This window comes from Bos indicus, chromosome 6 (genome assembly GCF_029378745.1).
Source record: "Bos indicus isolate NIAB-ARS_2022 breed Sahiwal x Tharparkar chromosome 6, NIAB-ARS_B.indTharparkar_mat_pri_1.0, whole genome shotgun sequence".
Classification (NCBI taxonomy): domain Eukaryota; kingdom Metazoa; phylum Chordata; class Mammalia; order Artiodactyla; family Bovidae; genus Bos; species Bos indicus.
The window spans coordinates 49675280-49692110 of record NC_091765.1 but is presented as its reverse complement, the minus strand read 5'-3'; positions in this window follow the sequence as shown (position 1 = coordinate 49692110).

Here is a 16831-nt window from a genome sequence, read left to right as displayed (position 1 = left end):
CTGCTTTCAAGGGAATAGAGTGTAGGATCCTCTTTGTACTGACTGTTTCTCAAATAATTTTAATTCAAAACAATTGATACACCACTTTGCCTTATTTTGGGACACCTTCCCTGAGCCTCATCAGTAACAATGTAAATACAAAATATTATTTTTACAGGGTTTAACATATGGTAGTCACTTAAAAGAGAACATAACTGAAAGGATGGCTAACTCCTGCTCACTAAATCCTCCAAACTCCCTGAGGTTATAGGAATATCACAAATTGAAGAACCAGAAGTCAGAGGTGTTCTTATCGAAAGAGCCTTTCAGGAATGGAAGAGAAGAAAAAGAAGATAAAGATAGGTTGATAGGCTGAAGATAAAGATAGGAAAAAGAAAAAGCAGTGCCAGTCCATTCTAACTATCTCTGAATCCTGAAATGTTTCCTCCAAGATGGAGTACAAAATTTCATAGAAATGTAGAATAGAGAACGTATATGAGGCCTGTATAATCAAAGATCTGTATGAACATCCTCTCATGGGAGACTTAAACTGAAATTCTGATAACTCTATTTTGAAAGTGTAGCTTTATTATTTGCTGTCCAAAATGTAAGATTATCTTGTATTTCTGTTTTTGAGGAGAAAGGGAAAGTATTTACAAGAGTGATGCTGTGAGACTCTTTCTAAGTTGATTTAAACACATTAAACCTCCCTAAGGGCCAAAGAGAAAGAGAGAGAAAGACAGAAAGAGAGGTTAATCTTATTGATTACTCATAGATTCATAAATTTATTATCTTTAATCATTTGAGTCTAAACATTTATTTAAAGTAAAATTACTTCAATGATTTGTTCTCTGAATTATAAATCAAGTTAATCTTCTTCTTAAGTACAAGTGGTTGTTTAATAAGATTTATGGGGTGATAGTGATGATGGCATTTAAAGCATAAAAGATCATTTTTTACACTTAAAAAAATATATATATATATATGTTAGATCTTCCAAATGGAAAAGGTGATGTGATGTTGCATTTCTTGGCAACTACTTATATTTTTACTTAGGCAGCCAATTTAATTCACATTTTTGAAGGAATCCTGAATAGTTATAATTGAAGAATGTACCTGACCATTTCAAATTTTACCATTTCCTCCATTTTGCAGCACAGTTTTCTCTGCTGTTGAATGAATATCCAACAGAAATAAACTTATATTTGTTGTTCATTATGTATAATCTCCTGCTGTTTCTTTAATTTTTCACATCTGAAAACCTGCAGTAATACATAAGTGAATAATACAACATAGCTTATGAAACTGGATCATGGACTCTGTGATATTCTAAAAACAATTTGGGAATTTTATAAATTTGTTTGTGTAGAAATCAGGAGAGGAAGAATTCAGGGAGATATTCTGGGTCACATTTTGTGTTGGTCTCAGGTAATCTGAGGTCAGTGTGGTGTGTAATATACAACAACACTCAGAGACTATATTATCAAATAGTAAGTAGGAGGAATGTATTTTCATTGTTGTCAAAAATGGATTTATTTGAAATCACCTCATAAATATTATTTACTTATTTTCCATGTTCTTCAATTCAGTTCAGTTCAGTCACTAAGTCTTGTCCGACTCTTTGCAACCCCATGAACCACAGCATGCCAGGCCTCCCTGTCCATCACCAACTCCCAGAGTCCACCCAAACTCATGTCCATTGAATCAGTGATGCCATCCAACCATCTCATCCTCTGCTGTCCCCTTCTCTTTCTGCCCTCAATCTTTCCCAGCAACAGGGTCTTTTCAAATGAGTCAGCTCTTTGCATCAGGTGGCCAATGTATTGGAGTTTTAGCTTCAACATCAGTCCTTCCAATGAACAGCCAGGACTGATCTCCTTTAGAATGGACTGGTTGGATCTCCTTGCAGTCCAAGGGACTCTCAAGAGTCTTCTCCCACACCACAGTTCAAAAGCATCAATTCTTTGGCACTCAGCTTTCTTTATAGTTCAACTCTCACATCCATACATGACTACCGGAAAAACCATAGCCTTGACTAGACAGACCTTTGTTGGCAAAGTAATATCTCTGCTTTTTAATATGCTGTCTAGGTTGGTCATCACTTTCCTTCCAATGAGTAAATGTCTTTCAATTTCATAGCTGCAATCACCATCTGCAGTGATTTTGGAGCCCAGAAAAATAGTCTGACACTGTTTCCACTGTTTCCCCATCTATTTCCCATGAAGTGATGGGACCAGATGGCATTATCTTCGTTTTCTGAATGTTGAGCTTTAAGCCAACTTTTTCACTCTCCTCTTTCACGTTCATCAAGAGGCTCCTTAGTTCTTCTTCACTTCCTGCCATAAGGGTGGTGTCATCTGCATATCTGGGGTTATTGATATTTCTCCCGGCAAGCTTGACTCTAGCTTGTGCTTCTTTCAGCTCAGTGTTTTTCATGATGTAATCTGCGTATAAGTTAAATAAGCAGGATGACAATACAGCTTTGATGTACTCCTTTTCCTATTCGGAACCAATCTGTTATGTCCAGTTCTAACTGTTGCTTCCTGACCTGCATGCAGGTTTCTCAAGAGGCAGGTCAGGTACTTTTTCTTTACAAAGAAATATAACCTGAACTAGCTCAATTATTAAAGGGAATCTATTGGTTCTTATTAATTAACCAAAGAAGGTCAATAATATCTCTGACCTTGTGAACCGCTGGGATAGCAGACCAGAATGTGTTTATAATTTCATATTTAGGTTCTCATTATTTTAGCATTAGATGACTGGAAATATGCCAATGGAAGTGGTTGCCTAAAATTTTATTTCTTAACAGTTTCCAGGAGCAAAAATTAAAACAGCTTCTTTTCTTACTTATGAGTTAGACATTGCCGAGGGAGATACTTTTCACCTTTTACAGGTATACTGATGCATCATAGGTCTGAGCTACTGACATATTCACACAGATAATGCTCTGTGTAGATCATATGACCATTCCATTGACCAACAGGTCAAGTAAGTCTTTAACAATAATGGGTGCAGGCAGACCACAGTCATGACTACTAGAGATGGTGTACCCAGCCAGCTACTCTAAATTGTGTCTACTGAAATCTCATATCAAATAGCTTCCATGTTTTTTCAGCTCAGTTAATTAGAATACATTCTTTTAAAAAGTCCAAAACAAGTAAATGCAATATCTTTAATTGAAAGCTTTCTGTACATATACAAACTAAACATTTCAAACATTTTGCTGTTTGATTTTTTAAAAATATATAGAATCTGCCCACACCAAACCTCCTAGTATATCCCTGATAGTATTTTGTCTAATCTTCTACAAGTTCTTTATTCAATAATATCTCTCTGGCATTGTGAACTACAGAGAAATTACATATTAATCCATACTCCCAACAGCATGATTACTGTTATCATTTATACTGTTATTATTTACAACTAATATTATTTATTCCATTGCTTTTTTATTTTTTTATTTTTCTAATTTTCCCATTGCTTTTTTAACCATCAGAATTTTTTTTGTCATTCCTTGCTTAATAGTTCTGGGAAGCAGAATAATGTTCCCCTAAAGATGTCCAAGTCCTAACTGCTATGACCTAAGAATGACCTAAATACCACTATTTAGCAAGTAAGAATTATGTCTTCTTGTGGAATTGAGGTTGCTAATCAGTTCACCTCAGTAAGGAGTGTATCCTGGTGGGTGCAATGTAGTAACATAATTCTTTAAATGGGGAAGAGTGTGGTAGAAAAGTGAGCACTAGAAAGTTCATACAGGCAGCTGTTTCTGGCTTTGAAGTTGGTTAAAGAGGACTATGTGCCAAGATATATGGGCATCTTCCAGAAGATAGAAAAGGCAAACAGATTCTCACCTAAAGCCTTGAGATACCTTGCTTATACCTTGAATTTGGCTCAGAGTGACCCACTTTGATATCTGACATCCACAACTCTAAAAAATTAAAGTGTGTGTTAAGTCACTAAGTTTACAGTAATTTGTTATAGCAGAAATACGACACTAAAAACAACAGACTTCTGTGGCTTTTATTCTGTTTTTAAAACTATTTTTCAAGTACTCAAATCTTATCATTACTATTCCTTCACTAAAATTCTCATGCATACCTGAAATCAAATATTCTTATGGCATACAAAGCATTTTTTAGCATGGTCCCAATCGATTTACTGACCTGTCTTCCAATACTCCATCTTTCCTTTCTTAATTCATCCTCCTTAATTCACTCTTAATTCATCAAACAGACCATGCTGCTTTCACCTTTACACATTTACTTTCCCCCTGGAATGTTTTCCCACCATTATCGACTTGATGTACTCTCCCCACATGACCCAGCTCAAATGACAGAGTCTCAGGGAAGTCTTCTTGAATGCATATCTCTAGGAATATATTTCTTTATAATACATATTAGCATATATATATATATATACACACACACACACATATATATATATATGGGGGGAGTCCCTGGTGGCTTAGATGGTAAAGCATCTGCCTGAAATGGGGGACACCCGGGTTTGATCCCTGGGTTGGGAAGATCCCCTGGAGAAGGAAATGGCAACCCACTCCAGTACTATTGCCTGGAAAATTCCATGGACTGAAGAGCCTGGTAGGCTACAGTCCATGGAGTTACAAAGAGTCAGACATTACTGAGCAACCACACTTTCATATGTAGGCTAATTTTATACTTGAGTATATCATATTTAAAATGCACTTGATGTTTCTGGAAATGTCATATTCTTTTCCATTTCAAAATTTTGTACTTTTTCTTAACACTACTAAATTTCTTTTCTCCTGGATACTTATTTTGTTCTTGCTATTCAGTTGCTCAGTCATGTCCAACTCTTTGAGACCCCATGGATTGCAGCATGCCAGACTTCCCTGTCCTTTACCATCTTCTGGAGTTTGCTCATATTCATATCTTCTGAGTCAGTGATGTCATCCAACCATCTCAGCCTCTGTCGCCACCTTCTCCTCCTGCCTTCAGTCTTTCCCAGCATCAGGGTCTTTTCAAATGAGTTGGCTCTTTCCATCAGGTGGCCAAAGTATTGGAGCTTCAGCTTCAGCATCAGTCCTTCCAATGAATATTCAGGGTTGATTTCCTTTAAGATTGATTGATTTGATCTCCTTGCTGTCTAAGGGACTCTCAAGAGTCTTCCCCAGTGCCACAGTGTGAAAGCATCAGTTCTTTGGTGCTCAGCCTTCTTTATGTTCCAACTCTCACATTTGGTCATGACTACTGGATAGCCCATAGCTTTGACCCTATGGACCTTTGTTAGCAAAGTTGTATCTCTGCTTTTTAATACGCTGTCTAGGCTTGTCATAGGTTTTCTTCCATGGAGCAAGCATCTTTTAATTTCATGGCTGCAGTCACCATCTTAATGATTTTGGAGCCCAAGAAAATAAAGTCTGTCACCGTTTCCATTTTTTCCCCATCTTTTTACCATGAAGTGATGGGACAAGACGTCATGATCTTTGTTGTTTTGAATGTTGAGTTTTAAGTTAGCTTTTTCACTCTCCTCTTTCACCTTCATCAAGAGGCTCTTTAGTTCCTCTGCACTTTCTGCCATAAGGGTGATGTAATCTGCATATCTGAGGTTATTGATATTTCTCTCAGCAATCTTGATTCCAGTTTGAGCTTCATCCAGCCGGGCATTTAGCATGATGTACTCTGCATATAAATTTAATAAGCAGGGTGACAATATACAGCTTTAATGTGCTCCTTTCCCAGTTTTGAGCCAGTCCATTGTTCCATGTCTGATTCTAACTGGATGCTTATTAGTCACTTAATATGTTATATATTGGACTCTGTATGATGATAGGAAATGCATTTTAATTTTATTACTCCAGAGCCTACAGCAAAATTGTACATTCTTTCTTATCTCTGAATAAAAATTTGGGGAAATTACCTAAATTTACAATTTTTAAGTAATTTTTATTTTTTAATTTAAATGCCAAAGTCAAACTAGTGTAGGGACTTCTACTCAATTTAAAACCTTCTACTCCCACTCTGTGTGTGCCTTAGACCTAGAGTCACTGTGGAGAATGAGAAGGAAGTGTGTGGTTGATTTCTTTTCTGTTATAGATTCCAGCTAATGCTTCTTTCAATATTTGCTCTTTTCAGTCTCACTAAAGGTGAACTGAGGGAGAGTGAGATGACACACAGAGATTAAAAGACTTTTCATTATTGTTGTTGTTATAATCTGGCATTGATATCTCACAGGAGTAGCAAGTATCAAGATATGGCACATTCAGTCACAAGACACTTTTGTTAGTTCTTTAATGATTCTCTCTCTTTCCGGGAATCTCTCAGCTCTACACATGAACACCTGCCAATGGGAGAAAGGAGATCCCAATCCAGCATGTACTTTGCATGCCAACCTAGGCACCTTGTGATTTGATTTTATTTTTTCCAAGAGGACCATATGCTGTCCAAACCTAGTCTGCATGGTACTTTATCCAACTGGAGAGTACACAATTTTCCAGTTTGAGAAAAAAAAAATTAAATCAAAATAAAAGGAGCTTCACTAGCTAGAAATCACTTAGAAACTCTCAACTGCAATTTCTTTGATGTTGGTAGTGTGTCTTCTGCCTGACCTCTGAGGCCTATCATATTAGATCCAGCTATACTAGTGATTGTCACCCTGTTTACTTAACCTGTATGCAGAGTACATCATGAGAAATGCTGGGCTGGATGAAGCACAAGCTGGAATCAAGATTGCTAGGAGAAACATCGATAACCTTCTACATCATATCACTTTCTATCTCTAATGGCAGAAAGTGAAGAGGAACTAAAGAACCTCCTGATGAAGGTGAAAGAGGAGAGTGAAAAAGCTGGCTTAAAACTCAACATTCAAAAAACAAAGATCATGACATCTGGTTCCATCACTTCATGGCAAATAGATAGGGAAACAAAGGAGTGGCAGATTTTATTTTCTTGGGCTCCAAAATCACTGCAGATGCTGACTACAGCCCTGAAATTAAAAGACACTTGCTCCTTAGAAGAAAAGCTCTGACAAACCTAGACAGCATATTAAAAAGCAGAGACAACACTTTGCCGATAAAGGTGGTGATGGTGGTTTAGTCTCTAAGTTGTGTCCGACTCTTGTGACCCCATGGACTGTATCCTGCCAGGCTCCTCTGTCCTTGGGATTCTCCAGGCAAGAATACCGGAGTGGGCTGCCATTTCCTTCTCTAAGGGATCTTCCTGACCCAGGAATCGAACCATGTGTCTCTTGCATTGCAGGCAAATTCTTTAGCACTGAGCCAGTAGTGAAGTGTCTGTATAGTCAAAGCTATGGTTTTTCCAGTAGTCATGTTTGCATGTGAGGGTTTGACTATAAAGAAGCCAGAATGCTGCAGAACGGCTGCTTTTGAATTGTGAAGAAGACTCTTGAGAGTCCCTTGGACTGCGAGGAGATCAAACCAGACAATCCTAGGGGAAATCAACCCTGAATATTCATTGGATGGATTGATGCTGAAGCTCTAATACTTTGGCCACCTGATGCAAAGAGCTGACTCATTGGAAAAGACTCTGATGCTGGGGAAGATTGAAGGTAGGAGGAGAAGGGGATGACAGAGGATGAGATGGTTGCATGGCATCAATGATTCAATGGACATGAGTTTGAACAAACTCTGGGAGATAGTGAAGGATGGGGAAGCCTGGCATAATGCAGTCAATGGGGTTTCAGGAAAATTTTATGATAATGGAAAAATTCAGATGATCCTGCTCTCTATGAATTCACAAAAATTTAATTGTTTATTAATTTTGCAATTATGATAATGTATATAGCTTTTATTAATAACATGAAATTAGCAATCATTACAGCCATCATTAATTGATCATCACCTAGGGAGAAATGGTTTAAGGCATATTTCAATATTATTCTTTTTAGTCTCACAACAGTTCCATAAAATAAATCTTATTGTCAACATTACACTGACTTGGATATGGGGCTTCATGTTGCTTATTTAACATGACAAAATGTATACATAACTCAGGAGAAAATATAACCCAAGAGCAAGTATGGCTGATTCTAATGACCATGATCTTTGACACTGTTTGACAGCTTTAAAAATAGAATTTTTCCAGATCATTTATTTTTGTATACCACAAGATTCTGTTCTAATTTTTAATTTTAACTACAAACCTGAGTTTTATTATCTTTCTTCTGTATTCTAGTTGAGCTTATGCTTTATATCAGTTACTAGTTTTCATCAGTCCCCTAAGATAGTATAGGCATCACAGGAAAATGGTGTTTTAAAATATGATTTTATCTTATAAATATATCAAATATAAATTTAGAAATAACTTTCATTTATATCACATAGTAATAGAGAGAAAAAAAATCACAGAGAAATTCAAAAATAATTATGGAAGTGTGTTCTTAAAACTAGATATGATAAGTTCTTGCTTTTTTAGCAATATATATTAAAAATTAATGCATTAATATTATTGATTAATATTTTTGAATGCTGACTAGGAAATTTTAGTTCTTTCAAATATTACAAGTACCTGTGCCTGGCCTGATTTTTCCTACAGTGGGTCCCCATACCTTTGAGAAATTTAATAGCATGCAAAATCAATTTAATTTCAATTAATTTGACATTTTAAAAGCCCTAACTTTATGTCAGATTCTGAACTCTGTGTTGGAAATGAACAATATAAACTATCCTTATCCTAAGAAGAATATTTTAGCTTAAAATTCTTACTTTGTCTACTGCCAGAAAAACATTTTATAATCAGTTGAAGGTTAACCTAGTTAGTTAATCTAATTAGGTTTAATTTTTTATTTTTAATTAATTTATTTTAATTAGAGGCTAATTACTTTACAATATTGTATTGGTTTTGCCATACATCAACATGAATCCGCCACGGGCGTACACATGTTCCCAATCCTGAACCCCGCTCCCTCCTCCCTCCCCTACCATCCCTCTGGGTCATCCCAGTGCACCAGCCTCAAGCATCCTGTATCCTGCATCAAACTTGGACTGGTGATTCGTTTCTTATATGATATTATACATGTTTCAATGCCATTCTCCCAAATCATCTCCCCCCTCCCTCTCCCACAGAGTCCAAAATACTGTTCTATATATCTGTGTCTTTGTTGCTGTCTCGCATACAAGGTTATCGTTACCATCTTTCTCAATTCCATATATATGCATTAGTATACTGTATTGGTGTTTTTCTTTCTGGCTTACTTCACTCTGTATAATCGGCTCCAGTTTCAACCATCTCATTAGAACTGATTCAAATGTATTCTTTTTAATGGCTGAGTAATACTCCATTGTGTATATAATTTTTTAAAATTTTCTGATATCTATGGATTGGAGTAGGAAATGAAAACCCACTCCAGTATTCCAGCCTGGAAAATCTCACGGACAGAGAGCCTGGCAAGCTACAGTCTATGGGGTCACAAAAAATCAGACATGACTGAGTGGCAAACCACCACTAGGATCTATGGATAACCATGTTCTTTTCAGGCTTAACCCCAGAGGGGTATCTCCTATATCTTTCTTTCTATAACCTTTATTCAGTTGCCTTACTGATCTCCTTTTCTTTATAGTGTCTATTTTTTTTGTATGTTTTCGATGCATGCCACAAAGATCTTTTCATTTGGTTGTATAGTTTTAGCATCACTATTCAATCATTTTTATATAATACTCTTACATTTCCACCCTGAGATTGAGTTCTGACAGTGAGAGATTGAGACTGGAAAAGACCAATGGGAACCACTGGATCCTTAAAAATTATTCTTAATATCATACTCTTTGGGTAGTACCTGGAATCTAGAGGTTTCTTAGTCTAACCTTTCCATTACTCACACACCTACTATAAAATCAAACTCTCCAGAAACATCTTCATTTAATTATCATTAAGTCAGGAATGCATCCATGTTAAATAATCTAGTTATAATAATTTCACGATTAAGATAAATGCACACATATAAACTCTCTGTTTGTTGTCTCATTCTGGTTCATTACATACTAAGTTGATGATTATAATAGAATGGAAATAGGCCCATTAAGGCAATAACTTACAAGTACATCAAATATGGTACAGCTTCATTTGTTCATATCAAACTGAGAATTAATACAAAAAGTCAGATCCTTTTAATATGGATACCTCAATATGTTAGGAGGGATGACTATTTTCTGGCTCTTTAAAAACAAGTACAAAAACCAAATTATTTAAATATATATAATCAGAATGCATCCATGTTAAATGATCTAGTTATAATAATTCATGATTAAGATAAATGCACCTGTACAAACTCCATCCCTCAATGGACTTGTGGCAACTTTACTATCTATATAACACTATAAAATATATGTAAATTAATCAAAACTCAAGTAGATTTGTGTACATACAAACTCCTGATTTTTGTCTAACCTGGAAAAATTTAGTCTTCCATGACAGTTGCTAACATTTATAATATCATTTTTCAACTGGCAAAAATAAACTCAATGTATTTTGCAAAACATATTGAGATATCTAATGTCAACTATAACACCACTCACATTTAACAGATAAGGAAACTCTGAATGTAGTAAATTAATTTGCTTGATGAAGAAAACAATTAACAGAAAAGAAATTGGGATCAAAATTAGGCATGATATGGAAAATCTCATGTGTTTCTTCCCTATATCATTCTGCCCTGGACAGTTTGTGCAGTTGGTAGCACAAATGCATGTATTTAAAGGAATGTGTCTTAAATTCTGATCTTCCTTCATCTGTTCTACCTCCTAGGATGTGTTATTCAGGATTTCTCTGAATGTTATGCTTTCTTTGCATTCTTATTTTTACTCTAATTTATGCTGCTAAATCCTGACTCCTGCTCCTTATCAATTCAAACAGGACAAATCTGCAGCATTCTCTCTTCTACATCTAAACCCCTGTTCCTTTACACAGGATTTTCAGTGTTCCCAATGCCCCCTGGATGCAAAAAAATAGCGTCTAACTATGAGGAACAAAGCTGTTCACCTTCTGCCTCCATTCGTGTGCAGCCTCTCAGCCCCACTCAAACATGACCTGTATCTGCAAGCTTACCATTCTGTGTTCTAAATCTTTTTGTTTGTTCTTTGTCCTCTTCATGTTTGAGTTTTATCTTAACTCTTCATGTTTATGAAATAACTGCTAGTCAATGTCAAATTAAATGCTTTCTTTTCTTTCTGTTACCTGGTGAATAGCAGTTGTTTCAAGCACATTTCATAGATTATCCATATTTTTGCCAGATATGGTCAGTTCGGTACCCATTTTTTGCTATATTTTTATTTACTATTGAATTGATTTCATACATGAATGCTCTTATTACATATTTCAATGCCTTTTTGCCACCCTTATTTTAAACTTCCTATTTACAGATGTAATATCTGTTTATATGTGTGTGTGTGTGTGTGTATACCAGATATTAAAGATTACTTGCCATCAAAGCACAAAGTCACAGATATCAAAAAACAAAATAAGAAATGCAGAATATAGATATATAGTTTAAAATTGCATTTTTGGGCTGACACAGAAATTTTAAATGCACTGTGCTATGCTTAGTTGCTCAGTCATGTCCGACTCTTTGTGACCCCATGGACTGTAGCCCTCCAGTCTCCTCTGTCCATGGGGATTCTCCAGGCAAGAAAACTGGAGTGGTTTGCTATGCCCTCCTCTAGGGGATCTTCCCAAGCCAGGAATCGAACCCTAGTCTCTCACATTGCAGGCAGATTTCTTTACCATCTGAACCACTGGAGAAGCCCAATGCGTTAAATGCACTGGGGATTATGAAATAAGAGAAATTATTTTTAAAGTTTTTTGTGTATCTAGATATTATCTTTTGATTGCTTCCAGTTAACAATACGTTGAGTATTGTTACTACTGTCAAAATCATTAGGATATTTATGTAATGATGATATATTGCATTCTATTCTTTGATGCTCACAGTGCAGAAACACCCTGTCTAGTGTTTTATTTAATAGAGACAGTACTTTGTTCTCCAGGTGTGTGTCACTTAGAAAGCTAATTGCATGGTTTGAAACCAAAGTAAAATATTTGCTGAATAATTGGCAGAGAAGAGAATGGAAATAAAGAGAAAGTTTCCAAGGAAATGTTTACATATGTATCTGAGAACTAAAAGTGACATCCGAGCATTTAACCACTTTTCTTTTCTCTCAAATATTTAAAAATTCTCTCAACATATATCAAATATACAAGAGCATTCTAGTTGTTCTACTGTTCTAGCACTCCCAGGGTTTTAAAAGATAGAATATGTATGAAAACAGATAAGTCATTTTGAAAAGAATGATCTCAGAAAATATGACAAAGAAGAAGAAATGTCTTTGTCAATTAGCCGTTCATCTCGGGGTACACATAGCTTGCATATATATTTTGTGTCAAGCATTACGTCTTCATATGGTGCATGCACGCATGCATGCTAAGTCACTTATGTGTTGAACTTTCTGGACTATACTCTACCAGGCCTCTTTGTCCATGGGATTCACCAGACCAGAATATGGAGTGGCTTGCCATTCCCTTCTCCAGGAGATCGTCCCAACCCAGGGATCAAGCCCACATGTTTTATGTCTCCTGCATTGGCAGGCAGGTTCTTCATCACTAGTATCACCTGGGAAACCCCTTCATATGGTACATTCTTTTTTTAAACTTTTTATTTTGTATTGGAATAGAGTTGATCAACATGTTGTGTTTTAGGTGTACAGCGAATTGATTCTGTTATACATGCATCTATTCTTTTTTAAATTCTTTTCCCATTTAGGTTGTTTTTACATTTCTAATACTTACTATAGATGTAAAATGAAACTTGTCATTACTCTACATCCAATAACTCTAGTTAGAAGATGACTTTCCAAAGACAAACCTTGTTCATCTAAGTTTCCCATTGGGAGTGGGGGTGGGTAGAAGAAGAAACTTGTGGAACAAAAAATTAAATACAGAAGTTAATTCTCTTTTTCCCTTAGCAAGACTTAAACCTATAGAAATAAAGTATTTCCAGAATACGTTTTTCTGAATAGAGAAATGATCTTATCTTTTTTCCTCATGTTTCAAGTCATAACTTAATAATTAAAATATTTAAATTTTATTTTAGTAATTATAAGATATAGTATATTTCTAATGACTTTCATGAACATATAATTTGGGGGAAATAACTATGTAAATGATTTGCAGTTCAAATAGCCTTCTGCAGGAATCATAAATAAAGTCAAATTTTAAGTCAATATGACCCCCAATTAGTACATTTGGAAATATCTTTAAATGGATCATTAGGTTGCTACCACTGGTTATTGGTTTGTTTGTTTGCCTTTTTAATAGTGTGATCATTCTAGATTCTTGATTAACTGATGATGCACTGCTAATTTTTTATGTCAAACACATTAAAGAAAGATAACCATATATCAAATTAGAGAAAATGTTTTTCATATCATTCAATCTTTTCCCTCCCCTCTTCTTTTTTTAATATAAATATATTTATTTTAATTGGAGGTTAATTACTTTACAATATTGTATTGGTTTTGCCATACATCAACATGAATCCGCCACAGGTATACGCGTGTTCCCCATACCGAACCCCTCTCCCACCTCCCTCTCTGTACCATCCCTCTGGGTCATCCCAGTGCACCAGCCCCAAGCATCCAGTATCATGTATTGAACCTGGACTGGCGATTCGTTTCATATATGATATTGTACATGTTTCAATGCCATTCTCTCAAATCATCCCACCCTCTCACTCTCCCTCAGAGTCCAAAAGACTGTTCTATACATCTGTGTCTCTTTTGCTGTCTCGCATACAGGGTTATTGTTACCATCTTTCTAAATTCCATATATATGCATTAGTATACTGTATTGGTGTTTTTCCTTCTGGCTTACTTCACTCTGTATAATAGGCTCCAGTTTCATCCACCTCATTAGAACTGATTCAAATGAATTCTTTTTAATGGCTCTTCTCTTTTTATATCTCGCTTCCATTCTCTCTTCTCTGGGTATATACGTTTGGAGGTTAGAAGCATCTGGGTATATGTTAGTAGAAGTAGAGCATTTTGTAAAAATATTAGAATTCATTAATAACTGTGTCTTTTTGACTAAAAATATGAACTTTACACCTTGCAAAGCTACATCCTTTGATATGTAGATATATAGAAAGAATATGTGTCTGTGTGTTAAATGTTAAGTTTCAAGTTAGGATAGGAAATAGAGCAGAAAGAATTGAAGTCTCTGGAAAAAGCTGTCTTTTGCTTTAAATATACACAAAAACAAGCCTGAACTAATCATGAGTGGTTACATCAGCCACTGCCATTATCATGATTAACCATCATTAAAGCCATCAATGAAATGAATGAGCTCCTAGTTAAAAGGGGCACTATTTTCTTTTTGTTAAATGACAAGAAAAAATCAATCTGAAATGATATGTTTCCTTATTCCTAAGTGCAAACTAGCACATTTACAAAATATTTCATTGCTAAGCTAATTGTTACTACACTAACCAGTGTTTGAAGACAGTGTTTTTCATTATTCAGTGCAATTCTCATTCCCCTTTCTATCTTTCATTTATCATATTTTATTTTTTACTCATTTGGGATTTTCATTATGTATCATTTATAAGTATATCCACCCCATTGGTTTCAAATGCCTCTCTTTTCTCCATGTGTTTTTCAATTGAAATGTATAATAGAAACATATGTTTCATACAAGACAAAAAACTTCTAGCATTTTGAAATCTTTATTAAATCTTCATCTCATCACAGAGACCATATAGCCCAACAGTGTTTTCTTTTAATGGTATTTGTTATAGTAATTTGAGGATGTATTGATGTTACTATTATGCCAAATATTTATATTTTATATTTAAATTTAATCTGTTAATTTATTTTTTTCTGACTTCACTTTCTTAAACCTTTTCATTGGTGAATGACTATCATGTTAACAGATTTGCTAAATACTAGATGAAAAGCTTCGCAGGTGACTCAGTGGGTAGTGAAACTGCCTGCAATCCAGAATACACCAGAGATGTGGGTTCAATTCCTAAGTCACGAAGATCCCCTGGAGGAGGGCACAGCAACACACTTAAGTATTCTTGCCTGCAGAATCCCATGGACAGAGGAGCCTGCATGGTTCTTCAGTCCTTGGGGTCGCAGAGTCTGACATGACTGAAGCGACTGAGCACAGCACACAGAGCACAGAGGAAAACAGAACACTTAATGATAAAGTATTTACCTTTTCTTTTTGTTTTCTTATTGGAACGCACTGCCTTCACTCAGCCCCCAGACTTCCTCCTCAAGTACTGCCAAGCTATATATTCAATATACTTTGTGGTAGTGCCAGTTCTTAGCCAGTCATGTATGTGTGTGTTTGTATTTCTAATTAGTTATATTTTTGTATCTATGTCTTTTTAAGTTAGAGTCTGGGTTAATGATTCTCCCTACTTAAATATCTGTAATTTATTTCATTTTTTGACATTTTATTTTATAGATATATTATTTCATTTTTTGCCCTCTTATTACATTTATATTTAACTCTCCTAAGATTATTGTATTATTTTAATTTCAAGAGCAGTAAATTAAATTCTTAGGTTTTGAATTTATTGGATGCCCATCTTAGGGCCAATTTCTTCACTTGTTTTGGAATTTTGCAGTCTCTCATTTTTGGATATCACATTTTCTGTCTTATTTTCTTCTTCTTGGCACCTTTGGGGCCCTGTCTAGAATTAGGTTTGATAATGGCATCTCAGATTGTCTAAAAAGTAGATTAGAGAATCAGAGAGGTAGCAATCGGATCGTGGTTCAAATCATGACCTTAATCGTCTTCTCTGCTTCCTTTCCTATGTAAGAACACTGATGTTCTGTAGCAGCTTTTTGGTTAACATCCATATAAAATCAGGAGGATACCAAGTCAAAACCCTAGCAAGTAAATGAAATGGAACACCTTTCATTACGCATATGAGCCATATTCCCTATTTTCTTGGCTAATTCCGATTCAATAGGATATATATTAAGATTTTCACCCAGGCTCACCACTTTGGTTTTGGGCTCTTCTTTTTCCTTCTTCTATTGTTCTTAATTTTTCAATATTTTTGTTATAATATCTCTTTATTTTATATCTCTCATTGCTACATGCTCAGAACCAAGGAAAGGCTAAAAAACATGAACTTCAACACCACCATGACTGAAATAATATTTATGGTATTTTTTAATAGTAAGTTAAGAATAAAGCATCTTAGTTAATAGAGGTCTTTTGCTTGGAAAGATGAGGTGTCTAGAATTTTATCACATTATTGATCTTCAAAATATAGTTTAGTTTCAAAATTAGTAGGCCAAATTTAAGAAAAGATAAAGAGAATAGCTTAAACTTTCCTAAAAGTCTCCATTTGTACTATGTCTAATTAGTTATTCTCTTTTTCCATTTTATTATTTGCCAACTTTTTTTAAGCTAGGTAATGAGTTTGCCAATTCTATTGTAGATTTGAAGGTGTGATTGCTGATCACCCAGGGGAGGGCTACTCCTTTGTCTTTGCTTCATGAGTTATACTGAACATCCATCAGATCAAGCACTTCTGGCCTGTGCTAAAATCAGGTGGATTTGAAGTAACCACTATGAAAGGCTTTGGTTCTAATTATCAAAGATCTTTGCCATTCTGTTCCTCAGAGACTTAATTTTCTTACTTTATCTTCACTCCTGTCATTTTCTAATCACAGTTATGGCATTGAATCACACTAAAAAATTTTTTTTTACTGTTCAAAAGTCAGGAGTTGTAGCAATATGTAAATTCAGCTTTTTGTTTCTTCCTTGATGTTTCTGAAAAATGCCTTAAATCTAATGAACAACATACTTGTGATTTAATTAAGATATCAATCTCTTAA